We start from the raw sequence: 26,580 nt of genomic DNA, 5'->3' as shown, positions 1-26,580 counted from the left end.
TGTTCTTCCATATGGGATAACATGATATCAGAATAACTAAGTTGTATTAGAAAATGCTGTGTTAAAAGGTAACATTTAGAAAAAGGATATGGACTTCAGTAAAGGAGGTCAGCACGTGTCTGTGTGCGTGCACTCTAACATCATGTCAACCCTGACACTGATTAATGTTGCTGCTGCTCTGATGTATCATCTGTCTCGTCCCTGAGGTCAGTGGAGGTTGCTCCACCTGCTGTGAAGTCACAGTGAACGTATCCTATAAGGGGGCTGGAGGCAGCTGAGGCCATATAAACGGATATCCTAATGTAAATAGTAAGTTTACCTCTCGCTTTGAAAACACTTCCTCTCCCTTGACTCCCCGAGGTAATAAAGCCTGAGCTTCTGCAGAGGGAGAGGGACACTGTCGGCAAAATATCAATGAAATCAGCTTCATATCCTTTATGAAAGGTAATTAATCCACTTTAATCACTTAATCATTTTAAAACAGCAAAAGTGATTAGTCACATTACTCATGAAGACACAATGTTTTTTCATTGTGAAACTTGACTTCATGCAGTGCTGAAGCAGATTTTTCTGACTGGGGAGGCCAAACTAGGGTACTGACTTCTGTAGGGGTGGCAAAGCATGGTGGACATTAAAGGCTTATCCCAAACCTATGAGGGTTACTTCTGCTATTTACATCTACCCAAACTTCTAATGTAAAGGAATCAGAAAACATAAAAGAGTGGTGACATTTAAATCTACTGAACTTTAATCTTTTGGGAATAGAAGATCTTTGTCTAGCCAATAGCCAATTATGGTTTAGGAGTTCAGGGTGACCAATTAGATTTCAGTGGTGACCTTGGCCCTAGCTCTGCCCTTACTGACTTGGGCACCACCATAGTTATAATTTTGTCATATGTAACAGAGACTCTACTTTGTAGTTATTTTTCATTACTATGTCAATAAATGTGTTCCCATGAATCCATGTCTTTGTTTTCTGTCTTAGCCTGTGCATTAGAAAAGGCTGCATTCATGTTCTGATGGAACCAGAGTCCAATGCATCCAATTCAGCCTCTCTATTTTATTGATTTTATTTATTTAACCAGGTAATAATCCGTTGAGCTCAAGATCTCTTTCTCAAGGGTGACCTGAACAAGAGGTCAGCAGAACATATGGAACATTTTTATTAGAGTTCATGCTTGCCATGCATCCGTTACATGAATTATAATGTTTTAGAAGAACATTTCTCTTTGCTATGATGGTTGTTTCTAAAAGTATACCATTCTCCAGTGAAGCAGGATGAGGGGAAAACAGACACAAGACGCAACTGTTCATCTCTCTATCTCATTTAAGTGAAGGAGTAGGGAGAGGTAGAGCCTACACTCATTTCTCTCCGCCTCTGCCTTCACTGTCTTCTTTCTAATATCTCTCTACAGACTCTCCTCTTGTGTATGTTGATGTGTGGACGAGGTGGAAGGTGAGGTCTGCATTCTGCCCCTCCATCTTAATGTTCTAGGTTGTAGAGGCCATCAGGGTCCATGTAGTAGGGCAGGTAGTATTGGTTTTGTCATTACCTGGAGCTCTCATAAATGGAGCCAGGGTCTGTTGAACGTGACAATGTTGTATGAGTTATATCGAATACAAAGAGGATCTGCTTGTGGATATGATGGGCCGTAAGAGCTGTCATGGAGGCCCGCCAGAGTTAGCAGTCGAGCCTCCCTGAGGTGTCGTTGGCCTAACTTGAGGAAACAGCAGTAAAGGGAACTGCCTGCTTGATAACCTCAGTGATGTCCTGGCTCTGTGCCCATCCATTCCCACATCTTTTTTCATGCTTGGGTTGTAGGGGACATTAGATCTAGGTAGTTGGTCAGTAGAGCATAGAAATGAGGAATGAAGGTGTAATGGGTTCTTTCATTGAGTGCTTCTCCATTTTATTAGATTATAATAGGTAGCCATGTTTGTTGAAGGAGGGTTATAATGGTTGAAAGTGGTTTACGTGCCTTTAGAAAAGCCTCCAAACTTGCAGGATGCATCTAGCTACATGTGATCATTTAAACCTAGCTGGTGTTACAGGCAGCCAGTTTGAAGCTCAGATACTGTATGTCTACTGTCCTGTAATAGCTAGCTTAGCCCTTTACAAATTAAAGCCTGGATGCTTCCAGTACCAAAAATTTTGCTTTTAGCCATCAGATTCACAGGGACCAACACAGACATAGTAGCAGATATTTTATATGCTCTTGTTTGCTTAATACTCTTTTGCCTCTGTCTACTTTGCTGTTGTGACACTTAAATTTCCCCGTATGTGGGGCCGATAAAGGACTATCTTATCTTATGTTATCGTAGGTAGTACTACAAAATTAAGGGTAGAAAAAATAAACAACTAAAAAAAAAGAAGATATTAATAATACAAAATATAAAATATTTTGAAAATAATAAAATAATATAATAATAATAATAATAATAATAATAGTAATAATAATAATAATAATAATAATAATAATAATAGTAATAATAATAATAATAATAATAATAAATCAATATAAAAATAGATACATAATATCACGTTTAAAGGTGTCTGTGCATGTGTTAAAGCTGTTCTCCAAAGCTTTGAGTCAAAACTGGGACAAAAAACTACACCAGAACCCATCTTTAAATCCAAGTTAATACAGATAGCAGTCACTTTGCAGCTGGACACCACAGCTAAACAGCATTCTCTTGTTGGCAGGAAGCCAATGACGGATCATTTTCTTGCCTTGAGAAGAAGCATATAACCTACAAGCATGTCCTGTTTTCTGGTGAAGTGTTTTGCTATCAGGTAAAAAGGGACTGGAGTCACTGTTTTGTTGAATGGTGCACATTTATACTCTCCCCACACTGACTAGAGCTAATCCCTCAAAATGTTTGCGCAGCCTCCTGACTCTCTCACATATTTAGGTCAAAAATGTAGGTGTCCAATACATTAAGAGAAGCCATAACATACTTGGTGTGCACCTTGGAAAGTTTTGCAGTAATATTTTTCAAACATATGAAACAGGAAGTTCAGGATGAAGAGACACTAAATGATCCTGTAGTGGCCCTTTAGAGATGTCAGGCATATCTGTCCAGCTTGTCTCTCTGTTTGGCACTCTCTCACAGGTAATGCAGGGATATGAATTACAGCACAAATGATTTTGCCAGGTATTTTCTTTGATTGTCAACTGACAGAGGAAACCATGTGGTTCAACTTCCAATGAGATATCCAGGAGATGGAGCACTCAGTGAATGAACTTTCTGGCAGTGTTGAATTGACATAAACATCAATAAAAATTAAAGAAAACTTTAAAAAGAGAGAGGATCTAAAAGGCAGCTGGTTTCAATGAATATTCAAAATTCATAATTCTGCATCAGTAGAGACTTTTACACACTGTTGCCATCATAACATAATATTTTCTTGCTCAGAACGTTGTGGTTATTAAAATAACACACATCAGCATTAATCATTGTCAGTGAAATCACTGCTGACACTTGTTTTTTGGTGAAAACAAATCATGTTTTCGTTTTCATTTCTTAGAAAGAGGCTGTGATGCCAGATTCTTCAGAAAAAGGTGAAATCAAGACTTGTATTATTGTGAGCAGAATGTTTGTTTAAATCCTGTGCGGCCAATCAGATACGCCTTTGCTGAATATGCAAGATGGACACAAACACGGCACAATGACTAATTCATTTGTTGCCGGTTTTAGTTCTGCAGAGGAAGAAATTCTCCTCAATCACATATCAATGACAGGGCCAATAATAACATCAACAGACATGGCTAGAGCATGCATGCGATTACTCACACAGGCCTTTGCTCCAAATGTTCGTTTTGGCTCCTCGTTTTATTTAGTTTAAGATTTTTGCAAATGTGGATTGTTTTAGTCCAGTTCAAGTCACTGAAATGACATTTCAGCCTGGTTTTCATCAGTGACATTACATTTATCTACATGTTTTCATTTCATTTCTTATTTGCATCGTTAATAATTAGGTCTTAGCCTCTCAGGCTTTAGTGGTTGGCATTTATATCCCCAAGGTTTAAAGAGATATTATCCCTTTTATGAAATTTGATCCTACAAAAGCTGTTTACTTGTTCATGATAACAAAGTAAATATTAGGATGAAATCTTATATATGCCTCATCTATGTCTCCTTGACAAAAATCAGCACTAATCAAGACCAAAAGGAGATTTTGTCCATTGTCTCACTTGTCTTTTTCGTGTCTCCTGAGAAATAAACATGGTTCAGTCTCAGAGTGAGCCCCATGTGAGCCCTGTGGAAGAACTTCAATACAGAGTTGTCTTCTTCTGAGATCTCAGCTGAAAGAAGAATAAGACAAGTGTGAGCTCTCAGATCTGTCTCAATATCAAAGGTTAGTCTCACTAGAGCTCTTAAACTTGTCTTACAGATGCTCATTGGAGCACTGGAGAGTAACCAAGCTCTCACGTTAATCTCAATATGATCTTGACGATAGAAAACACAAGAGTTATGTTTCATACAAGTCCAAATTCACAAAAACCTCAGCATAAAGAAACAACAAATATTAATTCATGGGATGTGCAAGATGCATGTTTTATATACACAAGTCTGTGCAACACAGAGAACCATTTAATTCACACACATGTAATTGAATAAACATTCCATTTGTATACTCTCATGATTGAGCTCCAACAGTCAGTTTGACTACTTCACCAACAAGAGGGTGAAGGAGAAATGTCAAAATATAAAATCTGAATATTTTTGAGTGTTTGACAGTGAGGTGAGTAAATCGATTCCCTTAGGCTCTGCGTGAGAAAGACTTTCAACAGTATCCCCCTTTTTACGTCTATTTATGGCAATATTTTGTCAGAAAGTCATCTTTGGAGACTTCGGCATAAAGCTTCACTGCTGACCCAGAAACACAAGTTCACAAGTTTGAATCCTGGTCTGAACAACACCGGCAACAAGAAACTACAAAGACGGATTAAAGACGAAGATTAGACGTAAGGTAAACAATTAATCTCCTGTAGAGTGAAAGTGGGACGAGAATGAGACAAACATGAGAGCATGAACTTTGAGTCTTTTTTTAATTCAATATTTTTTTTACAGAGGCCTTGTCTCTTTTTCATCTTATTTATTGCTCCTAAGGGTCCTTTGAAGCATTACAATTAAATTTCTCAATTTATTTTTCTCAAGATCAAAAAGAGCAACAAATAAGCAAAACATTTTTCCACTGTGGGAAACATACTAAGCAGTACAAAATAAAGAGACTATCTTTTTTTATTATTCCTGTTTTTAATATCTTTGGCTGTTTCATCCGAACTGCGCCCTATGTTTTGCTACTGAACAAGTCTGATACTTTCACAAAAGTTTACAGAAAGTTTTTTTTGTTGGACAATAGCTTTAAAATTTACTCATATATTCAGAAATCAGCCCAAAAAACTGGTCAAAAGAAAGTGTTTTTAACATCCACAGCACCTGACAAAGTTACGTTAGCCCACCAAGCAAGTGCTAGCTTGCGTGTTCAAGGAGTTCATCCCAGGGGTTCTGTTGCCGCGACTTCAAATGACTCATTGGATTGTGGATAAATTTAGTCCATACATCTCTCCTCCAAGAAATAGCTACAGAACATGGCATTACTTATTAAGAAAGAATGTAAACTTTGTTCAGTTCTATTTTTAGGTTCAATCTCGCTCTATTGCGTCATTTTCCTTAACTTATCAACACAGTTCCCTTTAGCCAAAACATTTCAGTGAAAACATTGTACCAATTTAGAAAGTCAAGATCAAGAGCAGAGAAAACTCATGTCAGGCACTGAACTGATCCAATTAGCTGAGTCATACTAGTGCTCCACCAAACTGGTTGTACTCAGTGACCTTATAAAGGCAGTGAATGAACACAGCAGTGCAATCTGGGTATGGTTAGCTGCAAAGATGCCTTCCTGAGGGTGATTTTCTCTGACAGTTCATGATTTGAAATGAAATTCACTTTAAGAAAGTTAGTACATCGTGTGTCTTAAAAGATAAAATTCATTTACAGAGACGGATCAAAGTTGAAATACTCTCATTGGTGTGTAAAAAATTCCATGTCTCCATGTTACAAACCAACATGCTAGTTTCAAGATAGTTGCCAGAAAATAATCACCATAACATCAGTTCAAAGGGTAATCTTTTCATACATGAGATGCACTCTTTGCTGCATTTCTGATGCTGAATCAAACAGTTTTTTCTTCTTTCAATGTGATGACAAAACATACCTTAACACAGAGATGAACCTAATTTTCATTAATTTGGTCTTGTTTAGTGTTTCTACCTGATGCTCCCTGCATGATTCTTTGAGCTCCAAAGTGTAAAGTACTGTATAATAGTACTACTACTAACAAATTGTCAGGGTCACTGGGGACAAACCCAAAGCTCAAAAGGATTACGCTCTGAATCTGAAGAAAAATAACTCTTGAAATCAAATTAACTCTGCATTCAAAAGAACACATTTTATACAGGATATGAGCCTTAACATGTATCTAAGAACTTAACAAAGACACGAAAACATGCTGACTGTGTGGATTATCTCTGAGAATTGAGCAGGATAACAGGTGAAACTATATATGGTATTCTAAGCAGGCATTGGAAAGCAGATTTTGCATTGGCAGGATTTCCGCGGTTCCACTGCCAAGCACAATACTCCACATAATGAGAAACACTTGTTTCGAAATGAACAATCCACCAAGCCTCACAGCATTCGAAAGCAACAGAGGGAGCTCACATTTTACTGCATATCATTAACATTGATTATGTATGGTGGCCTTGGTTCAGAGCCATAGAAATGTTCCCATATAACACTGCTCATAAAGATTAGAGGTCTGTCTGCTTCATCCTCGTCTGAGGGGTGTAGATTATGATTGGCGAAGAGAAGGTGTGCGGTACAGTATTTCAAGGAGAAAACAAACTCAGAGGAAATGAAAGGCGGGCTGTAAAATAAGTCACGTTTTTCTGTAAAGCAGGAAACCTGCCTTTTCTTTTAAGTTTGAAAACGTTCTCAACACACAAACCAAAATGATACACTGCTGCAGAAAGGACAAACAAATAACCAATAAGTTGCTCTGGGACTGACTATCCTCCCAGAACAAATGTAACATAAATCAATAGAGGATTCAAGAGGAGCCCTTCCCTGTGTCTCTCTGCTGGTTTAGTGAATATAATGGGAAAGAGATTAAAGTATGAAGTGACACGTTTTGTGTGTCATTGAGTCTTGTGATGCCAAATATCAATGCTATGCTAACACGGCTGAAACAGTTCAAAACTGGGCTTTCAAAGTGAATGCATCAGAGGGATGGAGAGCGAGGAAACTTGCATGGTAAAGTCTGTCCAACTTGAAACAAAGAGATCAACACACAGCCCTGTTTGTTTATTGGAAGCCAATTTGAAATCTGTTTACTTGTAAGGCAAAAAAAAAAGTTTGAAAACGCTGTCTCAACTGAAAATAAAATGTGTGTTTGAAGCTTCTCGCTTGGCGGTGTATCTCAGCAGTATTTCACTCTTACAAAGAGAGGCATTAAATGGGAGAGGCTTTTATTGACACGGCTGTATCCATGGAGGATTAGAGAGGTCTGTTTTCTCTGCGTAGTCTGAACCCATTAACACCAGCCAAGTGTAAGGAGACATTTCTTTCCACTGCTTGGAGTTCTCAAAGTTGAGACTGCAGCCAAGGAAATGAAGGGATATGACCCCACGAGGGCAAGGCAAGTGATAGCAATGATTCTGCAGTAAATTACATCCTCTTAGTTATTTCCAGGGAGGCTGTTGTGTTTTATAATTCCCTTCCATGAGAGGAAGAGGGATGATGCTTTGAATCGGTTTATCAGAGAGAAAACACAAGTGTTAGCACAACACTGACCGTTTGCTCTACATTGGGTTTAAGATGTATTGTGAGAGACCTGTTGCAGTTATTGAATTAAGCCTTCAGGAGGAGAGATTGCTGGCTAAGAATTCTAAACTTTGGTAAGTCAGTGAACTTCACAAGACAACCTTTTCTTTAACAAGCTCTTACTTTATACACATTAATATCACAAGCTTAAGGAGCTGGTAACTGTTGCAGTGCAGCAATTAATCCAAACCTAATCACATAAGAGTACTCTGCCGTTATGAACAGGTAGTAAGGCCATAGTTTACAACATGTTTTCTTAATCAGTGGTCGAAAATGAAGCAAATGGTATCACATCAAAGTTTAAACTGATCAAATTCAGTTTGCAAACACAAACAGCCAAACTCAAAGTTAATTCACAAGCTCTCCACTACATGCTACAGAGTTTGCTAGTGTACAGGACTGAGTCAAGTGTCAGACCTACAGATGTCTACATAAAGGGTCAACTGATATTGGTTTTCCAGGGCTGATACCGATACCAATTACTAGTAGCTCATGAGACTGATAACCGAGTTAGAGTTTGGAATATTACAAACTTCTATTCAAGACTTTGTTTGAATGCCTTTAGCAAATTCTTTATAAAAAACTGAAACTTCCATCATCATTTACAGGAGTCAACAGATAACCAGTTACACTTGTTGTCCAATCAGAACGTGCTGTGGGCCAGACGTTAGGTGAGACAGAGTGTTGAGTGACAACAGACCTAGATTAAAAGACACATCAGCAGCAGAGCCAAAGAACTGCATTTCAAATAAATGAATTTATTGACCCCAAGTCTACATACCTGTATGTCTAATTTTGAAGTGGTGATTGAAAGCCATCTTAATTCACAAATTGCCTATGCCATTGTGTAAGGTTTCACCACTTGTAATGTTTATTCAATCACTCTACATGAATATGTAGAATCTGGAGACGCGGGTGTGGACTTCACTATGGTAAGTATTAGCTATGGTAATAGCCCATTTGGACCGATCATAGCAGCAGACCGGCATATACAGAAAAAAAAACAGTCCTTATGGGGAGCAAATCAGGAGGAGCAAAATCAGCACAAGGACATCCCTGCTACCATCAGCGGTAATCTGATAGTAGCAATCTCATTTCGTATAAACAGAGCACAGTCCAGACCTGCTCTGCTGGTAAAGTGTATTGAGATAACATTTGTTGTGAATTTGCAATATATAGATAAAGATTGATTGATTGATTAGTCGTTTGTTCATAGTTTTACAGCAGAACAGTAAGCCGGAGTGAGTCCTCTGTTTACCTTAAGATACATTGTACTCAAAGTGAAACTGAGACTCCCAAGAAGCAGATGAATTGGTGCTATTCAAAATGTGGTAATGAACCACAAAATCACTCTTTGCAGAGATATCTGAAGGGGAGAAATTCCACTTTAGTTGTAACCTAAGAAAACAATTGCTTCTACAGTTTCAAGACAATGTAGTGCAGGAAAAGGAAAGTCTGAGCTGGATGTCGATTATCGCTAACCGCTGGCTACACTGGGGTCCTCGGAAAGTTAGTCGCTAGACAATCTGCCCAGTTCAGTAACTGGAACATTTGATGGCAAAATCACCCACCAAGTACTGATGATTTGTTAGATGTTAGTGATATATCATCCTAAAGTCATTACTATTATTTCAACTACATTACTTGTGCAGAATGTTTGTTTTTTTGCTGACCTCTAGTGTAATTTATTTAAATGATTTATACGTGTGCTCCAGGGAGTAACATCACATTTTAGGAGGCAACAGGTGCAAAAAACAGGATTATGTCATTTGTCTTTGAAATCAAACAATACATTTATTGTGATGGGGATGAAATGGAGGTTACCCTGCAGTCCTGGAGAGAAATTCAGCTGCAGACGACTCAAATAAATCACTGACTGCGTGTCTAGACCAGCAGTCAGTGAACTGAAATTAGCCATGTGTGTTCCTCTGTTTTATTACCATGGCATTCATGGTGAGAAGTGGAGGCCGCATCGGGGGCTTCATGCTTTTGGAGCTTTGGTGTGAGGACTCCTTTTCTGGATGACAGTACTGTACCAACAAACATTTGCACTGATATGGAATTGCACTCAAACCAACAAAGTGTGAAGCAGTGTGTCTGTCCTCTGAGTCAGCCCTCTAGGAATATGATGCACTGCTGCCATCTAGGTTAAGCCTCTCTACTCATTGTGTGTGAATTTGGCAAAATCACCTGAACACACTGATAGAAAATGAAACTCACTTGGAGAAAATGTAGCGCTCAAAAACACAGCTGTAAAATTAGAGTGAACAATCTTCAACACACCTTGTGTGTACATAATGCTGCCAAGATGTAAAATATGAGCCCATGTTTCCGAATCTGATGGTTAAACATACCTTGGCAGGAAATTAACATTAATGGAAACCACTGTCTCCTCCTTCACCATGTTTAATGCTTTTGTGCAGAGTATGTCTACGTGTTTTAGTGTTATCTGCTTTGGGTTGTCCAATCCTATCCTTACACTGTTAGGGCCTGTGTCCATTAACGCAGCATCCACAACCCCAATTTTAGAGCACTTCCACTTCCCCAGCTCTCATACAAAGAAAATTGATAAAAAAAAAGATGATAGAAATTGTGTCATAGCTTTAGCCGCAGCTCTAGACCTGGGGATTGTGGCTCCAAAAAAACTTGTGTGGTTAGTTTCTTCTCTGTGCTGACCTCCACCATTGATGGTGACCAAGTTGATTTCAGAAGTCCTGCCTCCTCTTGGTTTTAATTGGTTGGTGGTGAAAAGTTGACGTTCACCAGAGCAGCGGTGCTCCAAAAGTTGAACTAATTTCAACTAAGATTGTGAGAGTGCAGCTGACATTCAGGGTGCTGAGCTGCGTTGGTTTTGTAAAGGAAATGCACAAAAGAATGACGTTAAAGGACACAGGAAATGAACAAGCTAACACAATGAACTGGATTTACATGTTTTATTTGCTGCTTAACTTTGTGTTAGCCATGCAAGCTGCATGGTTTGAGGAATGTTTATGTTGGTGGGATCTCAGCAGGTGTTTGGTTTTCATAGATTCTGTAGACATTTATTGTTCTTAAAAGAAAAAGGTTTACTCATTTTTGTAAACCCTTGGTGAGGTGGATTATGATCTTGAATGAAATTGACACAATTTAGAAAAATGTTTGCATCCTTTTTAAGATGACATGGAATCATTTTGAAGATGCCCTGAACTTTACCTAGACTGATATTAGAAGTTGTGACAGCAAAAACTTGGAATATGGTCCCTTGGTGCCCGAAGTGACCACATTTGCACAACAAAGCGAATATGCATCGCCAGTCTTTCTGTCCTGCCTGATAGGTTGCCTTGGCAGTGACCTGTCAATTTCACGCCCTCAAGTTAACCTTATGTTGAAGAAGACTTGAAACCAGAGCCTGAGACCATTAGAACTCATGTGGTATAAGGTTTAATGGGTTAATAAGTCAAGTTCAAAGTAAGGTCATAATCTCATTTGGTTTGATTCAGTCAGACATCTTTGCGGCTGGTGCAGTCGCCCCCTGTTGGCCTTTAGAGAATGCATTTTAAGGCACTTCTGAATTGACTTAACTTTTAAAACTCAGAGCCTGTGTGCTCTTGGCGCATTGCTTTCACCAACAACTGTGTCACAGTCAGCAACACACAAGATGTCAACAGTTTTGACATCTTAAATACAAGTATTAGTCTGATTAACCTCATATAGCCTCAGTATTTCATGCTCTTTGACATTTGCTAAACTAGCATGGTGTTGAGGAAAACACTTTATCTCCTATCTGAATTAACAGCCTACTAACTAACATTATTTTTTCTTATATCATAGCTGGTATTTTTGATGCATTTTTGTTGCAAACTCTTAAAACCGAGTCTCACTGCTTATTTCAGCACATTGGCTCAATAAATAAGGGGCAAAGACGAGATGACTCTGCCTCGTCTTTTAAGTTCAGCCCTGCAGACAGATTCAAGTTTCAACTGCTGCTTTTTCCAGCCCTGCCCGGTTCTGTCAATACCAATCCTGACTAGACTCAGTGCATCACAGGCTGTGACCGCTGTCCCCCCGCCAGAAATGACAGGCCTCGTGTCCTGAAGCTCACCTAAACTGCAGTGATGGGCTAACCAGCAGTAGGAGCAGCGGGCCAGGGCTCAGACCAAAGCAAAATAAATTCCATCATGGACTGAAGAGGTGAAAATTGAATGCCCCATATAAACAGACGAAAACACCTTCCCAGTTAGACATTATTTTAATCTTTGAGGGTGAATCCACACCTTATTGAGGAAAGTGAGACTTGACATCCAAGGGGTAAAATGAGGTAAAGGAGGGATTGTATATCAAGCAATTAAATGTGTGTTTATTTAGCCTAAATTGTGGGTATCCATTGTTTTGATTTTGGGTTGGATGATGTATTCTTGTGGATAATTTATTTTCCATTCCACTAAAGTAGACTGGCTTAGCAAATGGATTATTTCTGTGCAAATATAACCGACAACGACCTGCTTTCTTACTTTCACTTTCCTCGAATAAAGAGTTCAAACCATCATTGAAACAGTCAGCGGGGTCACTCTGGGTGAAGAGGCTGCCAAATCACTGAATCATAGTTTTCAATAAAAAGCTTTGACTCATTAGTGAAATGTTGCAACAAAGGCGAAATAACCGACCACATCCAAATATATTCCCTGACAGGGAAAGACATGACGTGAGTACTTTCACTTTTGGACTGCATTTCCTCAAAATGTCATCAGAATTTAATTACCTGGGCTGAACTGTTGAAGAGAATCATGATGACAATAATTTCATTTTGTACACTGATATGACTTATCTAAACAAGAACAATCAGCCAGAGTGAGTCATGTAACAAAGTACAAAAATCAAAGCCATCGGGATTCCAAAAATAATCACAAAAGCAGTCTTATGTAAATTATTATGAAGGTTTTTTTTATAAATAACTAGCAGTATTTTTTTAACGCTTTTCAAACCACTTTGTCCCGTCACATGCGATCTGAATAACTAATGTTCATATCAGCAGGTGTATGTACAATTACAGTACCTAGCTAACTTGCACAAAAACTGAAATAACCTCAAACTTATAAAGAGATAGCTTGGGTGTGTTGAAGAGTGGATGTATGAGGGACATATTAATGGTGAGTGTTCTTCATGAGTGAAGTCAGTCTGGCTCCTGTTTTAAGAAGCTAGCTGCAGATCTTACATGGACGCTAAGCTATTTGCTGCTGTTGACACGGACACAGGACACACTTCACAGACTTTAAAAAGTTCAAGAGGACATGGAAAAGCTACAACTTTCAGTCACTTAAACAAAATCCTTTATGACCAAAGTAGCCAAATGTGTTGACACAACTTCTTTGCTTTGTAAGGTAAGTACACGTTTGTGTTGCTGATGGCGAGTATCAGACTGATAGTAGCAATCTCATTTCGCATAAACAGAGTACAGACCAGACCTGCTCTGTTGGTAAAGAGTATCGCAATAACATTTGTTGTGAATTTGCGATATATAGATAAAGATTGATTGATTTGTCATTTGTTGATTTTTTTTTTACCGCAGAACCGTAAGCCAGAGTGAATCCTCTGTTTATCTTAAGATACATTGTACTTACAGTGAAACTGAGACTCCCAAGAAGCAGATAAATGGGTGCTATTCAAAAGGTGGTAATGAACCACAAAATCACTTTTTGCAGGGATATCTGAAGTATCAACTAAGAACAGTCCTCTCATCATGACATCCCACCATCCTCTCTGTGAGTAAAGCCAACATGACTGACGAGCAACAGCTGCCATATACAGATCGACACAGAGCAAGCTAATATGCTAGTTTTGTTGAGTGCTAACATCAAAGTTCAACAGTTTAACTTGTATTAAAGCCGGTGCACAGACCTGTTGGATTGCCTGTTGGTGCAAAAAAAAACTGCACAGTAGTCTAAAGGGAAACACATACATTTGCAAGTACATATAAACCATTTGAATTGACCCATGGTTCTTCTGTTACCCTCCCTCAGCTTTAGGGAGATCTGCCAACGAAGCCTAAAGGCCCATTTAACAATCTCTCTTTCTAACTACACACAGTATACCCTGGTGCGTGAGTGTGTGTGTGTGTGTGTGTGTGTGTGTGTGTGTGTGTGTGTGTGTGAACTTCTTTGTGAACTTCATGTATTTTCTACATCAGCCTGAGTGCCAGGCTGCGTCATCTCTCTAATGGCTCTTTGCAATAACACTGGCACGGTTACGTCAGTCACGTCCGCGGGGAATTGCAAAGACTCGGGAAAAAGAGCGAGTCATGGACAAACTTTGGTTTGAACAAAATCCCCAAACCTGACATTGCCAAGCAGTTGTTGTAACATTCAGGCAAAGATAAATTCTCTTTTTTTGTGGCATCAATTTCCAAAATATTATACCAATGGGTAAATGTAAATCAGTGTTCAGGATTGCGTGCAACATTTGTCTTGTTGATGTGGCTAACTGGAGAGAAACATGACAGTGAGCTGAGCTCAGTTTCACCCCTGTGATCTCCATCCTGTTTAGCCTCTTTGAGTCATTACCCTGACGCAGATGCAGAAACCTAAGACACGTTCACTGAGCAACTGCACAGAGAGGTTACAGATCTTTGTGCCCTTATATTCTTCACGTCAACTAACCCAAACCTGCTTAAACTATCTTTTATAGGCAGGGCTCGAGAATGTTTTGAGCTTGAGCTCCTGAAGCGACTAACCTGTAGATGGGGATGAGAAAAGCAGAGAAGAAGGGATTGTTGTTCGGGGGTCTTAATAGTCCGTTCTTTGAGCCTGTTTTACGTCACTACCACCCACTGCTTTTCCTCCACATATGGTTGAGTTCCAGGAATGTGTTTCCTCAGCCTGGTCTTGATGACATGGGTCACCTCTCTGACACTGCACATGCTGAGGAGAGATGAGCCAACAACTCAAGACTGCCAGCACTTTAAGGGTTGATATTGTTTTCAGTGTTGTTGGATGGTAACCTTGAATTTCCAACAAGACACTGTCTGATTTATGATGTAGAATTTTAAAGCATCATTTCGTAAAACTTGGATTTTTTTCAGAGTGAGAAATAAGATAAGATATGATAAGATAAGATAAAATACTCCTTTATTTTCTCACAACGGGGAAATTCACGGAGTTACAGCAGCAAACAAGAAGGTGTACAGTGCAAGAATTCCAACAAGAATATATATAGAAAAAGAAATGTTCATCAAAGACGACAGCTTGGCCATAATTCTCCGGTCAGCCACCACCTCCACAGGGTGCAGGACTGAGCTGGCCTTCTTCACCAGTTAGTTCATATAAAATATAATATTCAATGGTAAATATTTCAATAAAGAGAATTTTAATGAGACAGAAAGAGCTTAAAGAGGAATTGAAAATGCAGACCTCAATTATGAAGTCAAATGTTACATGATGCGAAAATCTGCAAGTGCAACTACAAAGTCTCTGCCATCACCTGTTGTCCGAGAGTAAGATGAACTACTTTTTATCCATCAGTTTTTCCATATGATAACATATCACGACTTATGAATGAGTTGGGTTATTATTGTCTGTTTTTAAGGGATGGACAGCAAACTTAAAGGATTCTTACTTTGCAAATGCTTCACCCTTCCACCAAGTTTCATGGCAGAAGGTTGTTCAGTATCTTGTGTGCACAAGTTATCAACCTGTTCAAATGCAGCTGTGCTGATAATAAATTATATGAAACTCTTTGCTGGTAATTTTTTTAAATCAGGTGAATATTGTTTGATGTATTCTACTTTGTGAGTAACGTAAGCACTTTCTAAATTCAAGGAAATCTGCTTTTTAACTCCAAATTGCAGAAAAGTGGAACTCAGTTTCGACTGTTAGCTTCTGTGTTTTTAAAACAAAACTGAAATCATGGCTGAAGGCAATCCAGTCATGTGATCACTGATTCAACCTTTGTATACATCAGTCTTATAGATATATGTGTTAATGGGACATTCTGTTGTGTATACGTTTTGTATTGTTTTAGTTGTTTATTCTGTTTCAGACTGTTTGTATTGTGTGTTCCTAGATCTTCCTGCTCAGGAACCACGATTTGAGTTAGCTCGTTTAGCTAACTCTGGCTCAGCAGTTGGGTTGTGCATGATCTCTGTCAATAAACTAAAACACTTTCTGTTGCTCAGAGGTTCGGGATGAAATAAAATTAATTTTCTGGTAAAAGTGTTGTTTATTCATGTGGTATGTTTGAGGAAACCTCCAAATTAAAGAGTAATTTCAACTCACTACATTAAGCTTAACTAGCTAAACATATAGCTTTGTTATAAATCTCCATGGTGTAGTGACACTCTGCCACAGGTAGTTAAAATATTAATTTCAGTGTTCAAACATTTTCTTCGCTTATTACTACAAAGGTTTTTTCTGAGCAAACAGTGTGTTAGAGCCATCAGTGACAGTTAATGCTTGGTTCATCACACATTGCAAGAGACAGCAAACTCAACTGCTTCATTAATATGTTAAATTAATAAGTTATGCCCACAAGATGACAACTGTTGCGTACATGATCATCCCTTGTCTGCACAAATCTAAAAATGATCACCTTTGTGGACTTAAGGGGCTTTGTGGGCTTCAAATAAAATGCCAGACTCGTCCTTTAAACTGGATTAAAGACCAAAAGATGAAACACAGCAGAACTTGTGTTGTCAGTCGTCACAGGGTGTTGATGTGACGGTAGACGCTTGTTGGTTTGTGGGTTTTCTCTGTGAGAGTTTATTGAATGACAGTCATGGAAAACGACCAGTCCAGTCCTGTCTCTGCTGGCAGGGTGGCTCACTCTACTTTAGTTGGCAAGACATTTCATTTCTTTCCCTACATATGATGAATATGTTCACACTGTAAAAATTACAGTCCCAGAAGTTTGGACACTAACCCAAAAATTCACATACTTTGGGAGGCTGGAAATCCCAAATTTATTGTGCTTTAAACCAAATCCAAACACCATTAGACAGCATATGGCTGTTTCCTCTATTGCAGCAATATATCCTAACCTGGAGGACTCGTGGATAAAAAGCACATGTTAGGTAAAGAACCTTCATTAAATAATCCATTTCACACCCAGTGGTGCTTGGTGTAAAGTCTGTCTCTGTGTCCAGCTGGAGGGAGTCTGAAGCAGAGCTCAAAGTCTTCCAGTGAAAACAGGCTGCTGCAGCAGTCTGTGGATTCCCACTTAGATGCCACTTGGATGCAGCTGAATGCTAAATTGAGATATTTATGTACAGTTGGCCTGTGTTTGCATTCTGCGGTAACTGCATTTTCCAGCTTGTCTACCCATTTGTAGGATCAACTCATACAAGTACATTTCAAATAAAGCCATCTAACCGGGCTGAAATACATTAGAAACAACCAAATAGATTGCAAAGAAATGTATGCAGATGTTTTTAGTCCTCAGAGGATGAACCCGCACCTCCTTCTGGTGCCAGAATACAATTGAATTTGTCTTAAAGCAATGCCTCAGCAACTTTCTGCGGATGTTGTTAACTCATTTGTTAAGGTAGTTCCAGAGGAAGGATGATCTTTAGTTTGGTTGTACCTGTCTTAACCTAGTGCCATTAACAGGACAAATTATTGTCTCAACGGAAATATCTCAAATTATTGTATTGGTATTACGTAAATTATTCAGCTAAACACATTCACGTTTCTCACATCATACTACCCATTATACCGTTTCTCTTTCTTTTATTTTATTCTGCAGCAGAATTGTTTTATTTTTTTGAAAGATGCCTTAAAGGTGACATATCATGCAAAATTGACTTTTTAATGGTTCTCTACCTGAAATATGTGTCCCTGGCATGTCTACAAACCCCCCGAGAATGAAAAAAATCCATTCTGCCCCTGTTTTGATTTCTCCAGCTTTCTGTAAATGTGTGTGAAACGAGCCGTTTCAGACTTCCGTGTTTTTGTTACGTAACAACAATATCCAGTCTGTCACGGAGTCAGAGCTCGGAGCTTGTTCAGCCCATACACTGTATAAAATAATACTGAATCCCCCCTCCGTTTTTCATTACCTGCACAAATGTGTGGTAACAAGGAGCTTAGGAGGGAGGCATGCTAGTTGTAGGCTGTCTTAATAAACACAAAGGTCAGTTTTACTTCCCACGTCTGCAGATTTGAAGATCTAGTGGATGATTTTTATTTATCATGGATAAGTGCTAGCGCTAGTTAGCATAGCTACATAGCTACATGTCGTAGCTGTAGCTGTGTACCAAGACACACGTCGACATACTGACAAATAAAACAACAAGAACACAGAACTCTGTGACCAATCCTTCAGAAAAGGTCCCGCTGCCTCTCTGGCAAGGTCGGTTTTACTCCCCACCGTCTGCAGATTTGAAGATCTAGTGGATGATTTTTATTTGTCATGGATAAGTGCTAGCGCTAGTTAGCATAGCCACATAGCTACATGTTCGTAGCTGTGTACCAAGACACACGTCGACATACTGATAAATAAAACAACAAGAAACACTAAATCTGTGACCAATCCTTCAGAAGGTCCTGCTACAGGCGCCTCTCCGTCAGGATCAGATTCTGGATCAGATTCAGAGGGTTGAAGTAACGTGATCTCTGAGCAGCCGTGTATATTCAGCCACATGTAAACATTAGATCAACGTGCAGGAGAGCCGAGACCACATCCACTTCCTGAGGGGGCGTGGTCAGAGAGAAAACAGAGTGTTCTGAGGAGGACTGAAGAAGAGGGTTTTTCAGGCATGCCAAAATCTGATTTCAAAGTGTTTTTGGGGACATCTTAGACCAATATATATTGATGAAAAAAGTGTGATATGTCACCTTTAAAAAAGACTGAAGTTATTGCCCTAAAATTTGGTTTTACATTCATGTGCCCCTCAGGATGAATGTATAAAAATGTTGTTTTCCTTTGAATCCATCAACAGGTGAAATCACACATCTGCAAAATACTCTCATCAGTTAGCTGCTTTGTCTTTAGTTATGTAGGTAGCAAGTTCTAGCATTGCTAACACTCACATATACGTTACCGTAACATGAATGTTACCCAAGCGGCAAACTCCGGTCTCAAACGATGAAGCCAATGCGGAAGTGATATAAACTGCAATACATTGAAAATCCGCTTGAGGCTGGCTGCAGAAACACTGGAAACCACATAGATATGAATGGGAAAAAAGACTATCTTGCAGCATTAATAAACATGTTTACAGCCTGGTTCAAAAAACGGCTTGGCCCTACAACGCTAATCTCTAATGGCACACACTGTACGGGGGGGTGAATTTTTTTCTAAACGTGACGGTTAAGAAGATATTAAGATTATGAGTTTTTGCCCAAATAAGGACATGACTGACGTGACTCCCGGTCGGGAACACACAGCCATTGGCTAAGAGACTCACACTACGTCACACTCTGCCTATTGAGTTCCGCATTACCAATATGGCTGCTGCAGTCGATTTGCTTCAAAACAGCTCTCAAGAACAGAGTGGGTGACGTCACGGATTACTACGTCCATATTTTTAGTCTATGATGTTACCTTAAAGTCTAACACAAAAAAATGTTAAACATAATGGGAACTGTTCAACAGTATCTGCCACAAATCAGTCTGCTAGCACTATAAACACGTTAGCATCTATCTTAAAACATTACTATGCGTAGGCAATATAGAAAGAGAAGACTGTGTAAAACATGTGACATCACGCATCGGTTTCTGAGGACATGTTCTGAGGGCCAACAAAGGTAGGCACCATCTTGGAAATGCTGACTCATGAAAACTTGTGTAGCCTATTATTTTAGTGGTTGTGTTGCAAAAGAGCATCCCCTTTGCAATATGTACCAACAAATAATTGAGCTTCATACACAAAGCTGTCCATAACCAACAGAGACTTCAGCACATGACTGGTATATAGTCTTAACTTACAGAGACAAAAAATCAAACTGAATAATGTCAACACTCTTAGCATAAAGACTGAGAAGAAAGAGCTATACAGCTGTACTGGCACTGTCCAATATGGCAAAATCCATCCTCCAACACTTCTAAAACTCATAATTACTCATATACACTATAGTATATCTGAGAATGTTTACCCATTCACAGAGTAATTTCAATGTTTAATGTAGACCTATAAAATATACACCTTTAATCCAGCAAGCTCAGCCCGCCCAGGAGTAAAAAGTAATCCAGCTGGTGTGTGATTCATGGAAATGTCGTTGATTCAGAGTCTTAAGAAAAGCCATTGAAGAAGAAAAGGCTAATTCGCCAGTGATCTCACTGACCAATTTTAAGAGTAGGTAATATTACATAATTTGTTGAGCTATGCGTCCTCACAGAAGTCGACACCACCTGGATCTTAATCCAAAAAGGTCTAATTTTCTCAGTGATTTTCAGCCAAACACGAGGAAACGAGAGGAGAAAGTTACAGCTCAGGACTGACAGATGATTGTGAAGACTGTTGTTCTTTTTTTACAGGCTGGTTTTTAGGAAATAACTCTTCCTCTCACAGTTCACCAGAGTTTGGACCACCTATTTCTCCCACCGAGTGTAATATTGGCTGCTAAGGTGTGTCTTGACATGTGAACAGAGTGTGCTTTAGAGAACACCTGTTTTTCTTATTGATGGACATATTTGTACCATTAGCATATCCACACTTGTTGGAGTGGATTTTGAGGAGAGTTTGCAGACTGTGTTCTTGGCACAGGAAAATGTTACTGGGTGAGAAGTCATTTGATAGTGTGGGCTCAATGGCCTTGCTATAACACACAGCAGTGCCACATTGATTCAGAGACTTTTACAGGGGCTATAAAGCAGTAAGAGACAAAAAGCAAAATTGCCTCTCTCTGAATTTAACACCTGGTACTGTTTTAAGTGATGGATTTGATCGTCTTCAAGTCAGCATCTGTCAAACAGATCACAATGAAACATGGAAAACACTTTTTCAAACCAAAATATCAGGCAACTTGGTGCATATCACTTAATAATTGCATCCAACTCTTGGGTCACTGGTTTTACTGGGAATGCCCAATGCCAAAGTGTGTGATTGAATCCAAAGATTGTGGTGATGAAGCTTTACCAGCGACGCCTTCCCGACTCCCTCCATCTGGAATCACTCTGCTACTGTGTGTCTGGGGATTAAACTCTGTGGGTCAGAGGGCAGAGAAGGGTTTGTCATTACAACAGTGCGAGAAATACCTCCAAAGGACATTGCTAATCCACTAATAACAACAGTCATAGAGTAAGAGGTGAAATGATAGCTGATGGGAATAGTTGTAAATGCACTACAATGAAACATGACAAAGTTAAGAGGAAAAAGGAGAGATTGTTTACACCCTCTAAGAGGTAGCCCAAGGTAGACAAAGCAGAAGAATAGCACATTTCTTTTTACTTAAATATGCTGAATGTACAACAAGGGTCCCCTTGAGGATGTGAGAAATGCACACCTCTTTTAGCATACATCCTATCAATGTTTACTTTCCAACAGCCTTTTTCATCCCTTCATAAGGCTGCATGTAACCACCATCTATAGACCAGGGGGATAGCTTTTAACCATTAGCAGGAAAGTGCACTGCATCATTTGAGTACCTAAAGATGGACAAAATAATACAGACAAACAGGTCTGTAGTGCTGCTTGAGAGTTCCACATTGGAATGTACAAATAAATAAAGGTACAAATTCATATTAAAACATTACCTTTTAAGCTCAACCTGCAAGTGAACTGTTGCAAATTTGGGGTCATACCTCTGTTCCCAAGGTCTTATCACACAGCAAACTTTAGTCCACAAAGACTCCACAAAGGCACACTGTAACAATACTGTTATTCTATATTTACTTTTACACTCAGTCCCTCCAGGATTTCGCTGGATTTTTTTGTGATTGTTGCGGCCCAAAAAGCCTGAATTTGCGACAGCTTTTTGAAAAAATTGTGGTGAAAGTTGCGATTATTTATTTTTTGCTTTTTTCCCCCAATAAAATCTCAGGGGCAAGTAAATATGCTAAATTACAGTTGTTTTTAGAAAGCATTCTTGATGTGGCCACTGACTGTATTTTGATTCTCTTGATTCACAGAAAAATGCCATGAAAGGGCTGTATTGCACATTTACGACGGTCCCTGAATGCACCTCGCAGCGACTGATGCACAGTCAGTTCACGGCACTCTGAAATTAATCTGCATCTTTGATGACAAGGAGTTGATCAAAACTTACTGAATGTGTCTGATGTTTCACCAAACTGTATTAAATCAAGCTGTAGATGCAGAGCTTTTTACGGTAACCACGGCAACAATGTAAAACGTCAAATATTAAACAGACGTCCCCCGGTTGTGTCTTTGTCACTAACACACACCGGGGGGTAAAAATCATCAATGAAGATGAGACAGATGCATGGAGGTGAGGAGAGCTGGTTCATAAAGCACACCTGCTGCAGGTAGGTTACCAAGCTAACACTGAGCCCCTCAATCTATAAATAATAACGTTGTCATGGTCACTTGTCCTGCCTGCTGTCCCCTCTTTTCACCCGTTCTCTGTGCGTGTTTTGTTGTTGAAAAGTGCAGATCAAGTGAGGACTTATGTTTATGTTCCAAGGAAGTCAAATTGATGACAAAACCGATGACGTGCAGGGGCTGAGGTTAAGGTAATTGGTCAAATTTGCGGGAAAGTTGCGGTGATTGTAAAAAATTGCAGGGCCGCAAAAAAATTGTGCTGATTGGTTGAATTTGCGTTGATAGTTGCGATCGCAAAATCGCAACTTCCTGGAGGGACTGTACACTGAACCAAACAGGGCAGTCATATTGGTGTTTCTGTGTGTGATTTTACACAAAGCTATGGCGCTGTGGATGCAAAACAGGTAGGAGGTGTAAACAAGCAACATAAACTTCATAAACAAAGAAACAGAGCCGTTCCTGCTGAATCCATCATTTACACTGACACCTGCTCTCTGTGCGTCTGTTGTCCCTCTGTAACTATCTCAGCTGCTGGCTCAGTGGCAGAACAACTTTGCGCCACTGTTACACATCCTGTTCTTACGTTTACAAGTAGAGCTAGGCATAAAGAGACACAACAGGGCTCTTGTCGGAGATAGACAGGTACTATCTTCAAAGTACACTACACTACCAGTCAAAAGTTTGGACACACCTTCTCATTCAATGTTTTTTATTTATTTTATTTATTTTCAACATTGTAGATTACTACTGGAGACATCAAAACTATGAAATAATCTGGTTTTGCCATAATCTGGATTACAACAGTAGTCAAATAGGGCTATCCATTGTGTACTAACCCTACCTCTGAACAACACAACTGATGGTATCAAACACATTAAGAGGCAAGTCATTCTACAAATGAACTCATGATAAGACTCATGTTAATTAGAAACCATTCCAGGAGACACATAAAGCAGACTGAGAGAATATCAAGAGTGTGCAAAGCTGTCATGAAGGAAAAAGGGGCTACTTTACAGAATCTAAAATATAAAACATACATTCAAATAATTAAAATAAATACAAACCCTTGAATGAGGTTTTTCCAAACTTTTGACTAGTAGTGTAAAAGAAAAGTACAAGAAGAAGAGAAGAGATGTTTCATGATGTTGTTTAGTAAGAATCTGTTCAGCCACTACAAAGATACAGTACGTCACTGCAATGCAAACGCCAACACAAATGCCAATGCACATGTCAACGCTAATGCCAATGCAAAAACCAACACCAATGGCAATGCTACCCCAGATGCAAAAACCAACACCAATGTCAACGCTGCTGCCAATACCAACACAAACACTAATGCTAACAGCAACATTGACGTCAAAGCCAACCCCAATGCCAATGCCAATGTCGACACTAACACCAAAGCCAAAGCCATAGACATAGCCATAGTCAATACTAATGCCAGCGCCAATGTCAACACTAACACCAACGCAAATAACAATGTTTAGGCCAATACCAACACCAATGTCAATGTCAATGCCAACATCAATGCTAACACCAAGACCAATGCCAGAGCCAAGACAATGCTAACACCGATGCTAACACTAATGCCAAATATAATGCTTGCAGTTGAGGTTAATAAAAGTTAAGGGTAACAGAATTAGTGAGCTGTAGATGGCTTAATGTTTTGACTTTGGGAAAAATTCATGGTGCATTCGTTGTTGGGAAAAGATGCAGACAGTCAAGTTAATATATCATATTAAGAGGATACTGTGATTGGAACTACAGGTACCTGAGATCACTACATTGTACTCCTTTATATACTTTCATGTAAAGAAATACAAGCACATACAAGGTGAGGTTTAAGACCATCATCAGTGACAGTTCCCAAAAAGCATCACTAAGGTCAAAGAAGAAGAAGAAGACAAGGGAAGCCTGGAGGATGGTGCACTGTGAGACTGTGGTGAAGGAGGAAGAGAGACACAGAGGGGAAGAATTATCTGATGAGAAGCTTGCAGACTTCTCCTGGCTGCACTTCACATTTTGATACAAAGTTAATGACAGGTGTTTTCCTTGGGTGACATCTCGTATATTCTAGATATTGAAAAATGAAAAGAAAGTTATCTGTTACTGTGTTTGTGTTGAAGGGTGGGGCTGAGGCAGTCAAAACATCGGACTCCTTGATGAGCTGTTAGGACAGTCTGGGATATTTATGATGGAAGGAAAGGAAATCACCCTTTCCCATCTGTAAACTGCTCACCATAGGTTTTTTTCTTCTTTTTGTAATTTTTGGACAAAAGTCAGCTTATAAAATGACAGACATGGTTAGATTTAGTGCATTGAAAAATGAGCATGGCTTTGAATTTTCAGCTTTTTCATATTTCACTGAATCCTACCCCTGTCGGATTTGCCCTCATTGAACTGACAGCTGTAGGGTTTGCAATGTATTCACGCTGTTGTTCCAAGGACCACAAATTCTCCAGTTTCCTTTGCCAGAAATCCCTGAAAGCAAAGTCTCTACACTTCAGGTTCACTCTATTCCCACTTCTCTTGTTGCTTCACTTTCAGGCTTATATTCCGAGGTGATGCTGATCATTTAAAAGGCAGTCAAGACAGAAAATAAGACAAGACTTATTCTACTTTGTTTGCCTATGTGCAGCTTGTGGGAACCTCAAGCACTTGTGCAGCAGCAGTGTCTCTTGATGAGTCTCTGTAGCACTTTGATATTCAACAGGAAATAGAGAAAGGATATGTGCATATGCTTGGGGATGCTGGGACACTTCTTACACACCCACAGCCGAGCAAACTAGAGCAGAAATCCAGCAGCTGGTTGGATTTGTTTTGGCCCAGGGCTGACCAACTCAGGGCCGAGCAAGACCCAGACAAATTTCCTGGTTGATAACGAGCAAATTCTGTCACAACAAGCAGCGCAGCTTTGGGAAGACAGAGTATGAATGCTTTGAAACGTATCAGACAGCATTTAAAGGTGAAATCCACCTTTTTAAACCCTCACAGTGTCGGTGAGAACACATGTTGAGACATGTTTATGACTATTAAAGCAACTTATTACAGCATTTGCACATAAACTTTGTCACATGTTGCCACCTGTATAGTTTTTAATGCTTAAAGCTTGCCTTAAACTTGAGAACTCAGTTGATGCAGTTATTATACTAAAGGTGTATGGGCTAGTTGCTAATATATTTCCAAAAAACAACTTTTTACCTGCCAAGCTCCAAACACAAAACAGAGTAAGCAAACAAATAATGAACAAGGGAGGCCATTTACCTGCTTTAGAGTGGTTTTCCTGTGGTGTGAGGTGTTTTTAAGGTCTGCCGTAACAGACATGATTAGGGTAGCCCCAATTTGACATTGTGAATACTAAATGTTCAACATCTATCAATGGTCAGATATCCTGTTGTGTGGGTGGAGCCCCAGGGATAACAGAGCATGCACTCAGTGGATTGTCATGTGGATCTGAACGATAGTCAATCTGAAAGCAGGCTGAATGAAGACAGGAGTACAACAAACAAAGCCACACTCACAACAATAAATATGAAATGTAACTTTACATGGATGTCAGACAAGTTTGTTGATAAAATACAAGAATCAAAGTAACAAAGAGAGGAGCTGAACAGAGATTGCTGCAACAGTAGGGAGGGGCAGATTTGACACACAGTGAGACGTTGTATGTTGGTGAGTGGACTCTGTCAGTGTTTGGTGTGATGGCCATTTCATTGCACTTCACACATCATAAAAACAAACTGTTAAACCTGTCGTCATTTGGCGTCTGTCACATTTTCATAATCAATGTGTTAAGATTTTAAAACAGAGTCTGATAGAAGAGCTGCTTCTTTATTCACAGTTGATACCAACCAGTTATTCTGTGCCATTACTGTGCAGAGTTCTAACCAGAGCCTTCCAGTCAGGTGACTTCCCTTATGTTGTGTTCACACCAGATGCAAATTAATTAATTTACTCGCTTAATTCAAACAAATAACTCACTCCATTCACGTTTACCCAAAGATGTGAATCTTGTGAGAGTCCCTTCAAATGCCACTCCAGTCTGTTGTCATCTAACAAGGATGAGCAAGACTGTATTGTGAGGTGAAGCTGGTGATGCTAATTGGGGCAGTGCTGACTTGCTAGTACAACCGATAGCTGGAATCAAGTGACAAAGGTTTTCACAATTTACCAGATAATCTGACCTCCTCACTCTCTTTCCTCCAAGTGAGGTCATTTTCATTCCTGTTCCAATAAAAAACAGGTAGAGTCACAGAGTTCTGGGTAGCTGCACACAGATA

General features: G+C 39.4%; 1 long non-coding RNA gene across 1 annotated transcript in view; it reads right to left on the bottom strand.

Annotated features, from left to right (window-relative positions):
• Nucleotides 1-20,703: 20,703 nt before the first annotated feature.
• LOC117829404 overlaps nt 20,704-26,580 on the bottom strand; it is a 53,348-nt gene continuing 47,471 nt past the window's right edge. Inside the window, exon 5 of the long non-coding RNA XR_004634617.1 lies at nt 20,704-21,001. This is a non-coding gene — a long non-coding RNA (uncharacterized LOC117829404). The remainder of the gene's footprint in view (nt 21,002-26,580) is intronic.

This window comes from Notolabrus celidotus, chromosome 17 (genome assembly GCF_009762535.1).
Source record: "Notolabrus celidotus isolate fNotCel1 chromosome 17, fNotCel1.pri, whole genome shotgun sequence".
Taxonomy (NCBI): Eukaryota; Metazoa; Chordata; class Actinopteri; order Labriformes; family Labridae; genus Notolabrus; species Notolabrus celidotus.
Note: the sequence above shows the minus strand (reverse complement) of the source record. Positions and strands in the feature narration are given on the sequence as shown.